General features: G+C 38.3%; 1 protein-coding gene across 8 annotated transcripts in view; it reads right to left on the bottom strand.

The window, feature by feature from the left end:
* Septin1 (Septin 1) overlaps positions 1–19,439 on the bottom strand; it is a 231,472-nt gene that overhangs the window by 88,924 nt on the left and 123,109 nt on the right. The window lies entirely within an intron of this gene.

The raw sequence follows: 19,439 nt of genomic DNA, 5'->3' as shown, positions 1-19,439 counted from the left end.
GAAAGAGAAGAGAAGCATCAACGTGCGATGGAGGGAGCATTTCTGCATTCTGCTTAACCATCCATCAACAGTAGAATCTCATGCCCTTGACCTCATTACCCAGAAACCCACAGTCCACTGCCTCGACCTTCCACCTACAATGGAAGAAGTTATGAAGGCCATTAGCCAGACAAACTCAGGCAAGGCCCCTGGCATGGATAGGATCCCAGCTGAAATCTTCAAGTCAGCTGGACCCGTTGCCCTGGAATGCTTCTTCTCCCTCCTTACCAACATCTGGGAAGGTGAAGAGATACCCAAAGAACTCAGAAATGCTACCGTCATCTCTCTCTTCAAGAACAAGGGCAGCAAGACAGACTGTGGAAATTATAGAGGTATCTCTCTTTTCCCCATTGCAGGGAAAATCCTGGCAAGAGTCATGGTCAACCGTCTCATTATCCATGTCTCTGAAGACAACCTGCCAGAAGCACAATGTGGATTCCGACCAAATCGCAGTACGGCTGACATGATCTTTGCCATGCGCCAACTGCAAGAGAAATGCATTGAACAAAACATGGACTTGTAAGCAGTCTTTATTGACCTCACCAAGGCATTCAACACAGTGAACAGGGTGACCCTCTGGGTCATTCTGTCCAAGCTTGGATGCCCAGACAAATTCGTCAATCTTATTAGATAATTCCATGACGACATGACCGGGCAGGTGCTGTCTGGCGGAGAGGTGTCGGAGCCCTTCAACATCAGCAATGGTGTCAAGCAGGTGCGTCCTGGCCCTGATCCTCTTTAATCTGTTCTTCACCTGTGTGCTCAACCATGCTTTCAGGGACCTGGACCTTGGGGGTATATCTGAAATTCAGATCTGAAGGTTCTGTGTTCGATCTTCGTCAACTGAACGCAAAGACTAAGACCACTGAGAAACTCATTCTTGAGGCACTTTTTGCTGATGACTGTGCCCTCATGGCCCACAAGGAATCTGACCTACAGCTAATTGTCGATAAGTTTGCTGTGGTTGCCCGCCTCTTTGGCCTTACCACAGCCTTGGAAACACAGAGGTGCTTTTCCAACCAGCACCCACCTCTACCTCCCAGCCTCCCTCCATTTCCATCGAGGGAACTCAACTGAAAATGCGAAGGAGTTCAAATATCTTGGCAGCACCATTAGCAATGACGGCAGCCTGGACAAAGAAATCAGTGCCAGAATCTGCAAAGCCAGCCAAGCATTTGGCCAGCTCAGAATACAAGTCCTGAACCAGCGAAACATCAGACTTTCTACCAAACTGAAAGTGTACAGGGCTGTGGTCCTTACCAGCCTTCTTTAAGGCTGTGAGTCATGGACCCTGTATAGACGACACCTGAAACAGCTAGAACGCTTTCACATGCGCAGCTTAAGATCCATTCTAAATATCAAATGGCAAAACCGAGTCACAAACCTGGAGGTGCTTGACCGTGCAGAGATGACCAGCATCAAGGCCATGATCCTCAAAAGTCAGCTCTGATGGGTGGGCCATGTCATTTGAATGGATGACCACTGCCTCCCCAAACAACTCCAGTATGGAGAACTTAGCTCAGGCGAGAGAAACACAGGTAGACCACGCAAGCGCTTAAAAGACTGCGTAAAGACACACCTCACCCATACTAACATTCCACCAAAAAAGCTTGAAACCAAAGCTTTGGACAGACCTCAGTGGTGTTCCATCACCCTGCAGGCCCAGACCATTTTTGAGGACCAACACAGGGAAAACGCCAGGAAGGCAAGAGTGAGGCGCAAGGCCACGTCATCACAGCCTCCAAGCAATGAACATTTCCCCTGCCCCCACGTCTGCTAGTTGAGAATTGGCCTCATAAGCCACCTCTGAACCCATAACAGGCGTTGACGAACTTCCCCGCCAGAAAACCCGAGAAGCTGTCATTGTCGTAATCGACAGACTACCATCATCATCATCAATACACAGGAAAGGAGCGATGCTTATAAGACCTGTCTTCTATTCTCCAACTCATTATATCAAGCTTCAAATTCATGTGTGGTTCCAACTTGGTCTATATCCTTATTTCCAATGGTCATATCAGGGTGTTTGGGATAAATTTGATAATTTTTTTTTATCTTCTGTCATTTCAGAACCATATGTTGAAGGATTTAATAGCAGTAAAGTGCAACAGATAGCTGATTCTGTGTACTATTGGTGGGTGTGAGAGATTGAGAGCATGGATGACAGGAAAGCACCAGAATATTGGATGAGAGTGACCTGCACCATGATGATTCATGCCAGACTAAAAATTCAGAAAACTAAGCTGCAGCTCATTGCTCCTTGAATACCATGAAGGCTGTGAGATGTGAGCTGGAGAATTGCAATGGAGATGTAGAAGCAGTGGCTGGCAGGATCATAGCAGGTGTTTTGACTCTGTACACACAACAAAATTCATCAAAAAGCTGCATTAAAAAAAAAAAAAAAAAAAAAAAAAAAAATGCAGCGAAATCCATGCAATGCAGACCTTGGTAAGAGATATGGGTGTCAGAGTGGCAACTATGAAAAAAGTGCGGAATGAGGATCTTTGCTACTCCTCATACAAGAGGCACAAAGGCCAACTACTTTGTCACCTGTGTAGAGCCGGCGGCCAGGGCTGGTTGCCGCCGTTTGGCCCCCAACACAGACAAAGCTGCAGAAATAATCCAGCCATACCTTGATACACTCAACATATGGTTCATCACAAACAGACTCAAAATAGCTCCAACCAAATCTACAGCAACACTTCTCACCAACTGGACAAAAGAACACAAATACATACCTCATCTCTACATCAACAACACTCTAATACCACACACAAACACACCGAAAATTCTTGGTGTAATATACGATATATCCATGTCTTTCAAACAACACATCAGAAACATAAAAAACAAATGCACATCTAGACTTAACGCACTTAAGTCAATCACTGGAACAACATTTGGACAAAACAAAGAAACTAATACAACAATATACAAACAATGCATACGTTCAGTGATGAATTATGCGAGTCCTGCATGGGCTCCTAATCTCAGTGAGACACACCACAACACCCTTCAAATCATACAAAACAAAGCCCTAAAAACAATTACAGGCTGCACAAATACAACACCTACAGACTATTTACACCATGAAACAAATGTCCTCAAAGTCAAGGACCACCTCGACATGAGAGGCACACAAACACTTGCTGCAGCCACCACAAACACATCACACCCGCTACACTACATAGCAGAACACCCACACAAGATACTCTCTTCTCTTCCTCCACAACCACCAAATACCAGCCTCCAGAAACATATTCATAATCATATCACTCACTGCTCCATTAACACACTGAAAGACAACACACTGTTGCATGCCAGACCCCTGATATCCACCCTTCTGAATCCTCTCTCCCACGAAAGGACAGAGTCCACCTGGCCAACCTGCGGTGCGGTCACCACCCAGCACTTCTTAGCTACCAGAAGAGGCTGGATGACCGCATTGTGAACAGCTGCCCAGGATGTAACACTTCACCCCATACCATACAACATATAATGGAAGACTGCATTATACACAATCATGCACGCAAACAACACAACATACACTCTATAAAGGATTTGTGGGTGGGAAAATCCAGTTTCGGCTGTGGCATTCCTTGGGGAGACGGGACTGCTCAGACAGACAGTCTAGGGAACGACAACAAAAAGCTGGCTAGCCTACAGTTCCCACAAAGTCCTGTATCTATCTAGTTGTATTATATGGGAAGAGGACCTATGCTAATAGTGACCCGTCTTTGTATCTCTTAGCATCTAGTTTGTTCTTGAATTCTTGTATGGTTTTTGCACATACTATTGTTTCATCCAATTTGTTCCAGACATCTACCACTACAGACACTCCTCAACTTACGTTTTAGTTACGTTCCGAATGGTCGAATGTAAGTTGTTACTGTACTATACATCAGTAAATTCTATTACCGTATCTTATAAAACACCCCTAAATCATTAATTATACACATAACATTGTAAAATAATAACATTAATTTCAAATGAATTAAATTCAAGTAACATAAATTGAGATGGTGGAGGAGGGGGAGGAGGAGGAGGCAAAGCACGTTCAGTCTGTCATTTGTGCCATGTAAACAATGGACGCAGCGTCATACATAAGTATCGTTTGAACTACGAAGAGCATGCTAAACTAAAAAATTCACTCAAAATCTTTTTTTTTTTTTACAATTTTTTCTTACAGTCACTTCAAACATAAAATCGAAAAAACGTAAAACGAATTAGCGTAAGTAGAGGAGCGTCTGTATGTGGAAAACTAATATATTTTTTTTAATCTTTTCTATAACTATCCTTTATGAGTATCTTTTCATGTCCTTTTGTTTTTCTTTTCTCCCACTTTAAGAAGTCTTCTCTGTCAAGAACTTCTGTAAATGGCCAGTAGATCTCCTCTTTCACTTCTTAGTTCCAGGGTTGGTAGTTCCAGTTTAGACAATCTTTGTACGTCAATTTTGAAAGTGTTGGTGCCATCTTTGTTGTTGCTCTTTGGATTCTATTTTCTTTATATTCTTTTTTGTGCTAGGTGTACATAGTGTGTATTATAATGGAAGTGAGCTATGCTCGTGGTGACCTGTTTTTGTATCGTTCAGCATCAAGTTTTTTCTTAAAATCTTGAATAGTGTTTGCACACACTGTTTCTTTGTCTAATTTGTTCCAAATATCTATCACTCTGTGTGGGAAGCTATTTTTTCTTTTCTTTTTCAGATCTCTTCTGTAATTATCTTTTTTAATTTTTTTTTTTCGTGTCCTCTTGCTTTTCCATTGTCCCATTTCAATAAATCATTCTTAACTAGGATTTCCATTCCCTTCATAATTCTATAGATAGTAGGTCTCCTCTTTCCCTTCACTGTTCCATAGTTGGTAATTCTAATTTGGACAGTCTTTGTTCATATGTCATTTTGGAAAGAGTTGGTGCCAGTTTTGTTGTTGCTCTTTGTATTCTTTCTAATTTTTTTATATTCTTTTTGGTACTGAGTGTCCATAGGGTTGCTGTGTACTCGAGTTTTGGTCTTCTTAGTGTAGTTATTTTTTTTTTTTCATCATTTCCTCGTCCAAATAGGCAAATGCCACTTTTATTGACCTCAATAAATTGTAGGTTTCTCCGACTATTTCATTAATATGCTTATCTGGTGTCAAGTCTTTGCTGATCATCACTCCAAGGTCTTTTTTCGAGTTTACTTTTTTGACCTCTTCTTCACCAATTTTATAATCTCTCGATATTCTGTTTTACTTTTTTCAAATTCCATTTTCCTACATTTCTTGATATTGAATTTTACCTCCCACTTTCGAGTCCATTTCCAGATATTGTCCAAGTATTGTTGTCATGAGTTGCAATCCTCCTCAGTTTTTACTTTCTTTACTATTTTTGCATCGTCTGCAAAGAAATTCATAAAACACTCTACTCCTCCATCCATGTCATTTATGTATATGGCAAACATGATCAGGGCCAGTACTGATCCCTGCAGGACACCACTTTTCATTTCTTACCAATATGAGAATTTATCTCTAATGACTACTCTCATTTTCCTCCCAGTCAGGAAGTCTTTCATACATTCCAATAATTTTCCTCTAATGCCACCTACTGATTCCATCTTCCTTATTAGTTTTTTGTGTGGTACCTTATCAAATGCCTTTTGTAGGTCCAGAAAGGCACAGTCTGCCCAACCATCTCTTGTATTATATCTATTAATCTTGAGTAGAAGCAGATCAAGTTTGTTGTACATGATTTTCCTTGTCTGAATCCAAATTGATTTGGATTCAATATAGTTTTTTCTTCCAAATGTTTAACCCATCTATTTTTGACGACCTTTTTGCATTTTTTTTTGCTACTATGCTTGCCAGGGAGACCGTTCTGTAATTTGATGGGTCTTCCTTGTTTCCTTCCTTATAAATTGGTACAATGTTTGCATTCTTCCAGTCCTGTGGCACTTTTCCTTCTTTAAGTGAGAATTTAATTATATTGTATATTTTATCTGTTAACCTCTTCACTCCGGGGCACATCGTACGTCTGGCAGCATTAGCTGCCTGACGTGCGATGTTGCGTCATAATAATCGCATTATAAAAAATAAAGTCAGTGCTCAATCGTTCATTCTCTTTCACCCGTTTATTTTGATAACCATAGAAAATTGATGAAGCCAGTTTAGAGAGAATGGAAATTACGTAGGTACGACTACAATGAATATAATCAAGATGGCGATGTTGGCATCATCGAGTACCCACTTGCTCCTCATGCCGCCTACGTAGGCGTCACCGTATGGAATTGGTTAATTCCTCCATGCACTCTTTCAGTATCCAATTTGCAATTCCGTCTGGACCATGTGAATTTCTGATGTCAAGGGTTTTGATTTAGTCACTGATTTCCTTCTGTGTTACAATTATTTCTTTCATTGAGGGGGATATCTATTTCCTCACAGTTTCTATTGTGAATACTGATTTGAAGTGGTTGTTCATAATTGCAGCCATTTCCAGTTCTTCTGTATATTCATATTTACCTTGGCACAGCTTTTCTATTTCTTGTTTGTTCTTCAGTTTGCCATTTACAAACCTGTAAAATAGTTTGGGTTCTTCCTTTCATTTTTCTATATATATATATATATTTTTTTCAAAGTTTCTCTTTTCATCTCTCCATATTTTTACATAATCATTTCTTAGTTTGATGTATATTAGCCATTTGCTTGTTTTCTTGTCTCTTTTCCATTTGTTCCAAGCTTTGTCTCTTTTATCCTTGGCCTCACTACACCTTTTGTTGTACCAGCTTTTTATGTATGTTCTTTCCCTTTTTTGTTGTGGTTCGTATCTATTCACTCTCTTGTTATAAATTTCTTTTAGGATATTCCATTTCTCTTCCATCCCTGTTTCTTCATTTAGGAATTTTTCCCTGTTTGCATTGTGAAAGAATTTTTTGAGAGTCTCAAAATTTGTTTTGTTGTACATTAGTCTTCCTATTCTATGTTCATCATTTCTGCTTTGATCCATTTGCTCTTTCAACTCAAATTCTATTAGTGCATGGTCACTCTTTCCCATTGGAGTTTTGTAATCAATTTTATTGGCAATTTCAGGCTCCGTCATATTAAATCCAGACTTGATCGTTCTTCACTACCTCTGTATCTGGTATTTTCCTTTATCCACTGAGTCATTGTGTATTCAATGGTCATGTCAAGCAGGATGTTGCCCCAGAGTTTCTCTCCACCCTTCACTGTCATTTCTTCCCAACAAATTTCTTTTGAATTAATGTCATCCATAACTACTGTATTTCCTCTGTCCTTCAGTATATTAGTTGATTCATATTTTGTATCTTCTTATATTTTGGAATGATCACTTTCTGTTTAGGACTTTGTTTTGGGGGGCGCATGCACCACTACAAATTTTCTACTCTTCATATGTTTGCTTTAAACTTGTATTGTAATTGATTCTACATTATTTTTTCCTTCAGTTATTTTTGTTACATTTAATTTTTATTAGTCAAAATTAATACTCCGCCACCCTGTTTATCCTTTCTATTTTTTGTCCAGTTGTATAAACCTTGTCCCACCGTGTTGGGTGGTGGAGTACACTTTAATTTAGTTTCCACCATTCCCATTATGTCTGTTTTTTCTAAGGCCAGATAACCATTTAATTCACTCATTCCTGAAGTTATTCCATCTATATTGGTATAAGCTATTTTTAATTTTATTTCTCCTCGTCTTTTTCTGTCTTCTTTGTTTCCTTTTTCCTTATATACCATTTTCTCAGCCTCAGGTCTAGCAATCTTCAATTTTTTTCTTTTCAGTTTGTTATTATTTTTTTTTTTTTCATTCACTTTGTTTCTAAGTTCTTTTTCTTTTCCTTTTTCACTCGTTTCTTTTTTTATCCACGCATTCTTGTAACATTCACTATTTGCTAATTTCATTGTTCTGGATAATGCTTCCTTGGCAATTGTTTGAGATCTAAGCTTTACTTTCAGTGGCCTGTATTGTTTTTCTTTAGAGTATCTGCCAATCCTATAGATCTCCTCGATTTCCCTATCCAAACCTTGTTCTTCAGCTTGTAATTCTTTCAAAATTTCCTTAGCGATCTCTTTCTCCTCTTTTTCCCTCTGATATCTAGGTACATCATGCTTCTCTTTAATGCCATAGATTACAATGCATCTTTTCTTTTTATCCAGTATGTCCCTAAGTTGCCTTTCTCTTTAATTACTTGGATCACTGTTTCCTTGGTATTTTCCTTGACCTGTTGCTCCATTATTTCTTTAAGGGATACTTTGTGACATTCCTGTTCAACTTTCCACTGTTTCTTTATTTCCTGTGGGTTATTTTCTTTGATTTTTTCTTCAACCTTTTCAGTCACTGCTTGCATTTGATCTTTTATCTCCTTTTTTAACGCCTCATTTCTATTTATATCTTCACTTTTCAACCTTTCATTTTCTCCGTTTAATTAATTTAATTCCTTTTTTATGTCATATATCACTCTATTATTCTCCTCATTGGCTTTCCTTAGCATAGTGTGATGGTCTTTGGGTGTGTTTCCAGCAAAGATTATGTCATGCTGCCCCACATCTTTGAAGAAGGATTCAGACTCACTTCAGATGGCTATACCGAGTTGCTGTCCACTGTTGTCAAGTGCTAGGGGGTGAGGGTAGCTGTGGGAAGACCATATGTGTGGCAGCAGGACTCAGCTCCATGTCAAACTCCCAGGAAAACCCAGAAGTGGCTGTCTGAGAACTACTACGACGTTGCCAGGCCCAATATCTGGCCTCTAACTTGCCTGATTGCAACTCCATGAACTATTATGTGTGGGGTGCAGTTGAAAAAGACACCCATTGTACCACCTGCAACACTAAGGATGAGCTGATTGCCAGGATCAAACTGGTGTTCAGGTGTCTCTCAAAGGACACCAAGAAGGCTATGTGCTGCAGGTTCAGGTCCTGCCCAGGGGCCATGGTGGAGACTCAGGGTGGCTTCTTTGAGCTGTATTTGGCAAAAGATCCTCCAAGAGATGCACTTTGAATTTTGAGAATACATAGATTTTTTGCCAAGATATGACATTTTTCTTTCCTTTCTGAAAGTGTCAAATTTATCCCAAACACCCTGTAGATCTGAATTTATGTATTGTTTCAGGTGGGCTATGTCACCTTCTAAGTTATTCCAAGCAGTTATGCATTTATATGGTAAACTGTATTTCTTCACATCCTTTAGATTTGTAATATTACTTAATTTGTTCTCATGACCTCTTAAATTCCTCCTACCCCTAATCAATGTAGTCTATCCCTTATAGCAATTTCAATACCGTTATCAAATCACCTCTTTCTTTTTGCTCTTTCAAAACGGGTAGACCCAGTGCTAGTCTCTCCTTGTATGCCAAGTTGGGTAACCAGTTTGAGATGTTAATGCACTTAATCAAAGAAGGATACTTAATGATCAGTGGAGAGTGGAGATAAATAAACTTATCAAAAGTTCTAGAACAAAGCATATATTTAAAAAAGTGCTTCCCTGTCCTGACCATTTAGAAAAAAAAAAAAATAATAATAATAATAAAATAAATAAATAAATAAATAAATAAATGAAATAAATAAAAATAAAATAAATAAATAAATAAATGGTTTACCTTGGGATATCTGAAACAGGTAGTCTTAAGTTTAGCCTGTGGTGAGTGTGGTTGGTATTAACACTTTTTCATCTATTTGTCACATCTCTTGGTTCTTCAAAATTATGGGGTCGGGCAAACATAAAAGGCTATTTCTGACAAGATAAGAAATGTGGATCCAAGATATATACATCAAAATACTTGGTATCAATTTGTGTTTCATTGATATAGAATTTATGTAAACTGGATCATTATTGAAGTCAGCAAGGGTCAAAGTGTCACGTGACCTCCAATTTGACAGAAAATTGGATATCTTTACAATTTAATCCCTTGCTCACAACTAGCTACATAGAAAAAATACAAACTCCCACTGCTCAAACTAGAATTATCTGGGCAGTTCTTTGAAAAGGTCTGGTTCAGTTTGATGCAATGCAGTGGTAGTGACATTATTTTCAAAGTTAGATCTTTTTTCATGTTTCTGCGATATTGCACTTGATTAGTTCCTTCAGCTCACACTAGGTGGCTCACCAGTATACATGACCAGGACTTTTATTTTGAAGGTACAAATATAATGAAGCATGTCGATTTCACCAAATTATATATCACTGTCATAAACTGCACTATCTTATCCCTTGTTTGTTTACAAAGCATTCAATATGTTAAGAACGAAAGTGTAAGCAAGTGCATGGAAAGTCTAAAAGAAATGGTCAGAAAACTATATAACTTTCACACAGAAAAACAAAGTTGGAGAAAGTATACATATATGCATAGAAATGCATTGAACATATAGCTGCAGTCACAAACTACAACTGAGGGTCCAGTAAATATCCATAGAAGATTGTCTTTAAAAACAAACCTATGTACTATAATTGTGAATGAATCATCATGTGGAAGATTTCTATATAAATTTCAAATGTACACAAGATTATGTAGGTCTGCCTCATGTCCAGTAATCTAATCAAATGCCAATAGATGGCAATACTGTTCAGTCTTGGCAATGAAATGCAATAGACTAACCAACCTGCCTTCTTATTATTTACCTAATTGTATACAGGAAAGGAGCAATGCTTGTTGGGTCCCGTCTCTTATACACTAATTTTCTAAAACACAAAGACTCAAATTCATGTGCAGTTCAAACTTAAATTTATATCTATGATTTCCAATTATCATATTTAGATTTAAACTCGTGTATTGTTTGAGCTTGGGCAATATCACCTTCTAAGCTATTCCATGTATTTATGGATCTATATGAAAAACTGTATTTCTTCACATCCTTTCAATATGTGGTCTTTCTTAATTTACTTCTGACTTCTTAAAGCCCTCCCATCTTTAATCAGATCTCCTCTATCAATGCAATCTATTCCCTTTAGTGACCTGAATACTGTAATCATGTCACCTCTTTCTCTTTCAAAGTTGCAGACCCAGTACTTTTAGTCTTTCCTCATATGGTTTATCTGCCAGGCTGGGTACCAGTTTGGTTGTTGCCCTTTGTATTCTCTCAATCTTGTTTATATCCTTCACTCTGTATGGGGACCATACTATTGATGCATATGAAGAGGTAGACACAAGATTCATTTTCTATGCACAGTATGTCTCACAACTTGACCTTGAATCCCCCCAGAGTGGTAGCTGTTCATAGTAATGACAAGGATGCATTTGTCCTACTCATATATCATACAAAACAGATAAATGCAATCCCATGGATGGATGCTGGAAAGAGCTTGGACAACACCAGGTGTTTCATAGACATCTCTACAATTCCACTAGATCTAACCCCAGGTGTATGTGCTGCATAACCTACATCTTATGACTTCACTGGGTGTAATTATACATTATTTTTGTAAAAGGCCAAATCATGGCCATTTGCCTTGGTGCTGAATGACAGATGAATCACTTCGGCACTAAGCAAATTGGGTGACTCTGGTTTTGTTGATGTAAATGGGGGCCACAAATGAAGAATTAATTTGTGTTATATACAGTCTGCAATGTGTCGGGTGTCAACAACACGTCATCATCTCTTAGGAAGCTATACACACCATCTAAGTCTGGCCAGCCTTTGGAGAAAATCGAGTCTCCTGATCCATGTTGTCTGCCTCTGTGCAAAGCAGTGCTTATTTACCTAGTTGTATTTTACAGGAAGAGTGCTATGCTCATAGTGACCCACTTCTGTATCTTTCAGTATCCAGTTTGATCTTAAATTCTTGTATAGTTTTTGCACTCACTGTTTCTTCATTCAATTTGTTCCAGATATCTACCCCACTGTGTGGGAAGCTATTCTTTTTCAGATCTCTTCTGTAACTATGGTATCCTTTTTTTTTTTTTTTTTGTGTCCTTTTTCTTTTATCCCACTTTAGTAAATCATCTCTATCAAGGGCTTCCATCCCTTTCTTAATTCTGTTTATGGTTAGAAGAGCTCCTTTTTCTCTTCTTTGTTCCAGGATTGGTAGTTCCAGTTTGGGCAATCTTTGTTCATATGTCAATTTGGAGAGCGTTGGTGCCATCTTTGTCGTTGCTCTTTGAATTCTTTCTAATTTCTTTATGTTCTTTTTAGTACTGGATGTCCATAGTGTTGCAGCATACTCCAGTCATGGTCTAATCAATGTAACTAATATTTTCTTTATCATTTCTTCATCCAGGTAGTCAAAGGCCACTTTCATTGATCTTAGTAAATTGAAAGTTTCTCCAACTATTTTATTGATATGTTTGTCTGGTGCCATGTCATTGCTGATCGTTACTCCTAGGTTCCTTTCCGATATTCTATTATTGCTTTTTCCAAATTCCATTATACTACATTTCTTGATGCTGAAATTCACTTCACTCTTCTGACTCCATTTCCAGATTTTGTCCAGGTCTTGTAATGATTTCTAATCTTCTTCTGTACTTACTCTCAATAGTAGTTTTGCATCGTCTGCAAAGAAGTTCATATAACATTCCACACCTTCATCCATGTCCATATGGCAAACATTATCAGAGCCAATACAGAACCTTGTGGGACTCCACTTATCATTCCTTCCCAGGTCAAGTTCTTGTCTCCAAGTACCACCCTCATTTTTCTCCCATTCAAGAAATCTTTCATCCATTCCAATAACTTTCCTTGTACTCCACCTATTGTTTCAGTTTTTCTTTGTAGCTTTTTGTGTGGTACTTTGTCAAATGCTTTTTGTAAATCTAAGAAGACACAATCTGCCCATCCACTCCTTTCTTGTATTATTTCTATTAGCCTCTAGTAAAAACAAAGTTTGTGGCATATGATCTTCTGTGTCAAAATCCAAATTGCTTTGGATTTGTTTTTGAAAACTGGAAACCACTCCTTAAGTTTGGTCACTAATACTAGTATTTTGTATGGATTTTTTTTTCTTGACAGGAAATGACTGAAATCTCTTTATCCTGCTTAACTAACTTCATTAAGCACTTACTTTGTGAGCCATCTAGTATGAGGTTTATGAACTAACTAATTGCAATGTCCTAAGAGACCTATCTTTTGAAAGTCATTATCACTGTATTACATTAAATTAAACCAAAACCTTTACTAAGAACTGCCAAGGTCACCCTAGTTTGAGCAATGGTTATTTGTATTTTTCTATCAATCCAGTTATGAGCAAGGGAATTGTAGATATTAAATTTTCTGTCAAATCGGAGGCCACGTGACCTTTTGACCTCTACTGACCTCAATAATCCAATTTGCACAATTTAATATAAAATATTTTGATGTATATCTTAGATCTACATTTCTTATATTGTCAGAAATAATCTTTATGGTTGCTCTACCCCATAATTTTGAAGAATCATAATACAACAAATGGATGGAAAAGGGTTAATACCAACCACACTCACCACAGGGGAAAAAAAAAAAAAAAAAAAAAAAAAAATATATATATATATATATATATATATATATATATATATATATATATATATATATATACATATATATATATATATAGAATAGAATAAATAAGTGAGAACACTTGGTGTCATTATTTTATTCCCCTACCACAGGGTTCGGCAAAAACAGGAAATAAACATTCAGAGAAGGACAGTATTAAGAGTGGGGGACAGCATATCGGAGTAACAGTCACAGTATAATACAGTAGCATAATTTCTCTATGAACAGAAATTTCCTCTATAAGAACATAAGAATAAAGGAGACTGCAAGAGACCATAAGGCCTACACTAGGCAGCTCCGTATCCCTCACCACCTGTCGTCCCCATCCATAAAGTTGTCTAATCGTTTTTTAAAACAACTGATAGTTTCAGCGCTTACTACATGGTTACTAAGTTTATTCCATTCATCGACCACCCTATTAGTAAACCAATTCTTGCTTATTTCCTTCTTAAATCTAAATTTGTCCAGTTTATACCCATTACTGCGAGTCTTGCCCTGTTGTTTTATTATGATGACCTTGTTTGCATCTCCCTTGTTATAGCCTTTGATCCACTTGAACACTTCTATTAGATCACCCCGCACTCTGCGTCTTTCCAGAGAGTGTAAGTTTAGGTGCCTAAGCCTCTCTTCGTAAGGCAAATTTCTAAGTCCTTGTATCATTTTGGTCATTCTTCTCTGTACTGACAAAATGATGAGTGGCTCTGGTCCATTGGGGCACCACATATAGACCTTAAAGTATAAGCTACATGCTATTGAGCAGCTTTAAATCCCACAATAACATGCAGCCAATACCCCAAACAGGGTATTTGATAGCCAGACATAAAATATTCAGTTTTGATGTTTCCTATCTCTACCTTACGTAGGGTTACCTTTTCTGAGGTTTTAAAGCTGCAAACACTTCTCACTAGTCAGAATTTAAGCAGAGCTCTCCTCTCCAGTGGCACAGTCTTCTTTGGTTTCCTTAGCTTGTTTAGATTAACTTTCTTGTGGATCTGAATTTTGCAGTACTCTCTAATTCCCACCAATGACTGTTACCTGTTTCAACAGTCTAAGCACATGGGGCAAAGGTGACCTCAGCCACAGCTACTGACATAGGCTCCTCACCTTCTTGTTTAATTTTTTTGGGGTACATGCATCATAAACTTCATATAACATGACTACTTTAGATAGCCTCTAGTTGTAGTGGTGCAGAGCCAGCATGAAAAATTGTCAGAAGTAAATTTTGATTGTGCTTTTTCAATAAAAGTTATCATAATTTCATGCAACAAGCTATATATTTCATTTGCCCATATGTCAGTGGTATGGTCCCCACACAGAGTGAAGGATATCAGCAAGAATGACAGAATACAATGGGCAACAACCAAACTGGTCCACATCCTGGCAGAAAAATCATGAGAAATGACTAAAAGGACTGGATCTGCCAACTTGAAAGATCAAAGAGTAACAGGTGATATTACAGTATTCAAATAACTATAGGGGATAGATAGCATTAACAGAAGAGATCTCTTGAATAAGGATGAGAGGGCTTTAAGAGGTCGTGGTAACACTAACCTCTTTAATATGAGTCAAATATCCATGCGCACATCAGGTTGCCTGATGTATGATGATGCATCACAATAAAGCTACTCATTCTCTTTCGCCCTGAATAAATATAACGTCACAGAAAATATAAACAAGCCTGTTCACAGAATGCAGGGGTCACTCACCTAAAACTATAAAATAAATATAATCAGGAAGCTATCACTGGTATCCTCACATATACCACTCACCTCATAATGCATACATAGGTGTCATCATGTTAAAGAGGTTAAGACAACAAAACAGATGTGAATTGGAAACCAAGTATATATTAAGTTGGAACTGTTTATGAATTTGAGGCTAGGTATAAATTGGAGAGTAGATGGGATCCAACAACCATTACTCCTTTCCTGTACACTACAATTAGGCAAATACATCACTGGACTGAGTCCCCCTAAGTGGTAGAAAAAACACTTCTAATTATAAAATTATGGCAATTTTTTACATCTTATTCCATATTATGATCAGTGTGATTGTGCCAACAGCACTGTATTGGACAGAAACATGGAATATAAGAGAGGAAGAATTTAAATGCTTTTTAGGTGAAATGCCTTAGCAGTATGATAGGGGTTACTAGGCTGGATAGAGTAAGAAATGAGGAGGTGAAGAGGAAAACGGAAGTGGAAAGGGAGTTGGAAGATAGGGTGGATGAAAGAGTATTGGGACAGTTTGGACACATGGAAAGAATATGTGAAGAGGGATTATTAAAAGAAGTGTGGAAGGCAAAGGTGGGAGTGAACATGAGGGAGTGACCTAGTATGAGATAGATGGATGAATGGGATATGGACATTGGGAAAGAGGGGAATGTCTGTTTAGAAAGGAAGGGAAAAGACAGAAAATAGGAGTGAATGGAGAATGGTTGTGTATGGATGATGCTGTGATGCATGGAAAGGAGTGGGATGGGAGATGAGGGTGTGTGGGAGTATTTACCTAGTTGTATTATGTGGGAAGGGGAGCTACACTTGTGGTGTCCTGCCTTTGTATCTTGCAGTGTCTAGTTTGCTCTTCAACTCATGAATGGTTTTTGCGAATACTATTTCATTGTCCAGTTTGTTCCAAGTGTCCACTACTCTATGTGGAAAACTGTTTTTCTTCAGATCTCTTCTGTAGCTATGTTTTCTTATTTTCTTTCCATGTCCTCTTGTGCTTCTCTTGTCCCAATTTAACAAGTCCTCTCTAATGAGTATTTCTGTACCTTTCATGATTCTGTAGATGGTCAGTAGGTCACTTCTCTCTCTTCTTTGCTCCAGAGTCAGTAACTCCAGTTTAGCCAACCTCTCCTCATACGACAAGTTTGCAAGCAGGTGCCATTTTTGTTGCTGCTCTCTGGATTCTTTCTATTTTCTTTATATTCTTTTCGGTACTGGGTGACCACAATGTCGCCACATATTCTAGTCTAGGCCTTATCAGTGTGACCAATATTTTTTTAATAATTTCTTTGTCCAAATATGTAAATCCCACTTTTATTGATCTTAGCAAGTTGTAGGATTCTCCGACAATTTTGTTTATCTGTTTGTCATGGGACACGTCATTTGAGATAATTACACCCAAATCTTTTTCGGATCTCTCCTTTACCTCCTTGGTTCCAATTTTATATTGTCCTGATATTCTGTTTTTGCTTTTTCAACTCCATTATGCTACACTTGTTAATATTGAAGTCCATGTCTCTTTTCTGACTCCAGTTCCATACCTTATTCAGGTCTTTCTGCAGTGATTCGCAATCCTTTTCAGTTTTTACTTTCCTTAACAGTTTGGCGTCGTCTGCAAAGCAGCTCATGTAACATTTCACATCATCATCCATGTCATTTACATAAATAGCAAACATTATTGGAGCCAATACAGATCCTTGCGGTACTCCACTGATCACCTCTTTCTAGTCTGAATATTTTTCTCTGAGCACTACTCTCATCTTTCTACCAATCAGGAAGTCCTCCATCCATTTTAGTAGGTTCCCTTATATCCCTCCTATATGTTCCAGGTTTTTTTTTACTAGTTTTTTGTGTGGTACTTTGTCAAAATCTATTTGTAAGTCCAGGAAGGCACAATCAGCCCATCCATCCCTTTCTTGCACATGTCTATTAATCTTGAGTAGAAACATATTAAGTTTGTGGTACATGATCTTCCTTGTCTGAACCCAAATTGTCTTGGGTTTATTATATTGTTGTCTTCCAGGTGTTTTACCCATCTATTCTTGATGATTTTCTCACAAATTTTGGCTATAGTGCTTGTTAGTGAGACTGGCCTATAGTTAGTTGGTTCTTCCTTGTTTCCTCCTTTATATATTGGTACAATGTTAGCATTTTTCCAGTCTTTTGGTATTTTTCCTTCTTTGAGTGAGCTATTTATCATGTTATGTATTTGGTTATGTTATGTTTTTGGTACCTCCCTTGTAAGGGGGAAAAAGCCTTGGTATGTGTATGTGTGTATTTTGTCCGTTAGTTCTTCTTTGCATTCTTTTAGAATCCAATTTGCAATTCCATCCGGGCCATGTGATTTCCTGACGTCAAGGTTTGATAGGTGTTCTAATATTTCTTTTTGTGTTATTGTTATCTCGCTCATGGGGGGAGATCGCCTTTCATTACCTTCGTCCCAATATTGTGCTTTCTCTCTAGTGAAGACAGATTTGAAGTGATTATTTAGGACTTTGGCCATTTCTAATTCTTCTGTGTATGCTATATTCCCTTGGCATAGTTTCACCATTTCTTGCCTGTTTTTAAGTTACCATTCATGTATTGATAGAATAGCTTGGGTTGCTCTTTGCATTTATCTATAATATCCTTTTCATGGTTCCTTTTTTCCTCTCTTCTCACTTTAACATACTCATTTCTATAGTTTATAAAGACTTCCCATTTTCCAGTTTTTTTTTTTTTTTATCTTTTCTCCACCTTTTCCAAGCTCTGTCCCTTCTGTCTTTAGCCTCACTGCATCTTTTGTTGAATCAGCATTTAACATACACTCTCTCTTGCATCTATCTTGGTACGTGCCTATTTACCCCTTCATTGTAATTATCAATCAAGATATTCCATTTCTCTTCCACTTTTGTCTCTTCCATGTAGAATTTTTCCCAGTTTGCATTCTGGAAGAATTTCTTTAGTTTTGCAAAGTCTGTTTTATTGTACATCAATCTTCCTTTCCTATGCTTTTCATTTCTCTTCATGTATATATCTTCCTTTAGTTCAGTTTCAATGAGTATATGGTCATTCTTTCCAACAGGTGTCTTGTATTGGATTTTATCCACAATTTCAGGTTCTGTTATAAATATTAGATCAAGTTTCAATGGCTCCTTATTTCTGTATCCGATATTTTCACTGACCCACTGAGTCATTGTATATTCCATGGTCATATCCAGTAGTACATTACCCCACAAATCGTCTCCTCCTCGCACTGTCATGTTTTTCCAACAAATTTCTCTGCAATTGAAGTCCCCCATAATTACTAGATTACCCCCGCCCATTAGTATCTCATTTAATGATTGCCTTGTATCTTCTAACATTTTCGTGTGCTTATTCCCTTTCCAAGCATTCGTTTTTGGGGGCACATAAGTCACCACAAACTTTCTACTTTTCATGTTCTTGTCTTCAACTTTTATCATGATTGATATTTTGACACAGCCCATAGGAATTTCTTCATTTTCTCTTTTTCTGTATGAGGTGATGGAGAGGGGGGTCACCAATTAAATGAAGAAGCCTTGCTGTGGATGTGCTGTATCTTCCTATATTGCTTCTGACCCAGGGCAGTGAGCAACATGCAATGATGACCAATCATTCAGGAGGAGCCAAGAAAAGAGGGTGGGGGTAAATGGGAGTGGAGTACGTGAGGATGGATTGGGTGGGAGTGGACTTTTATGTCTTTGTTTTTGGCTACCTCCCTTGTATGGGGGAAAAAGCCATTGGTATATGTACATACATACATACATATACCAAGGCTTTTTCCCCCTTCCAAGGGAGGTAGCCAAAAAGGGAAAGGCATAAAAACACTCCCACCCATTTCATCCCCAAATACACTCCACACCCCTCCCACCCTTCCTCTCATCTGAGCACCTCCTGGATGACGGGTCATCCCTGCACCCTGCCCACCGCCCTGGGTCAGAAGCAGTGTCGCAAGACACAGTACATCCACAGCAAGGCCGCTTCATTTAATCGGCGACCCCCCCTCTCCGTCCCCCTTTGCATATAAGGAGAGGACGGGGAGAAATCCCTTCGGGCTGCGTCAAAATTTACTCACACATACTACCCCACCCCCCACCCATTCCTCCTCATGCAGTCACAACATCATCCATATACAACCATTCTCCACTCACCTCTGTCTTCCGTCCTCTCCCTTCCTTCCTCAACAGACATTCCCCTCTTCCCCAAAGCCCCCTTCACCCCA

The sequence above is a fragment of the Oratosquilla oratoria genome, chromosome 32 (assembly GCF_046742065.1).
Source record: "Oratosquilla oratoria isolate Oo_2021 chromosome 32, ASM4674206v1, whole genome shotgun sequence".
NCBI classification, from domain to species: domain Eukaryota; kingdom Metazoa; phylum Arthropoda; class Malacostraca; order Stomatopoda; family Squillidae; genus Oratosquilla; species Oratosquilla oratoria.
The sequence above is the reverse complement of the archived record's forward strand: the minus strand, read 5'-3'. Positions and strand labels throughout refer to the sequence as shown.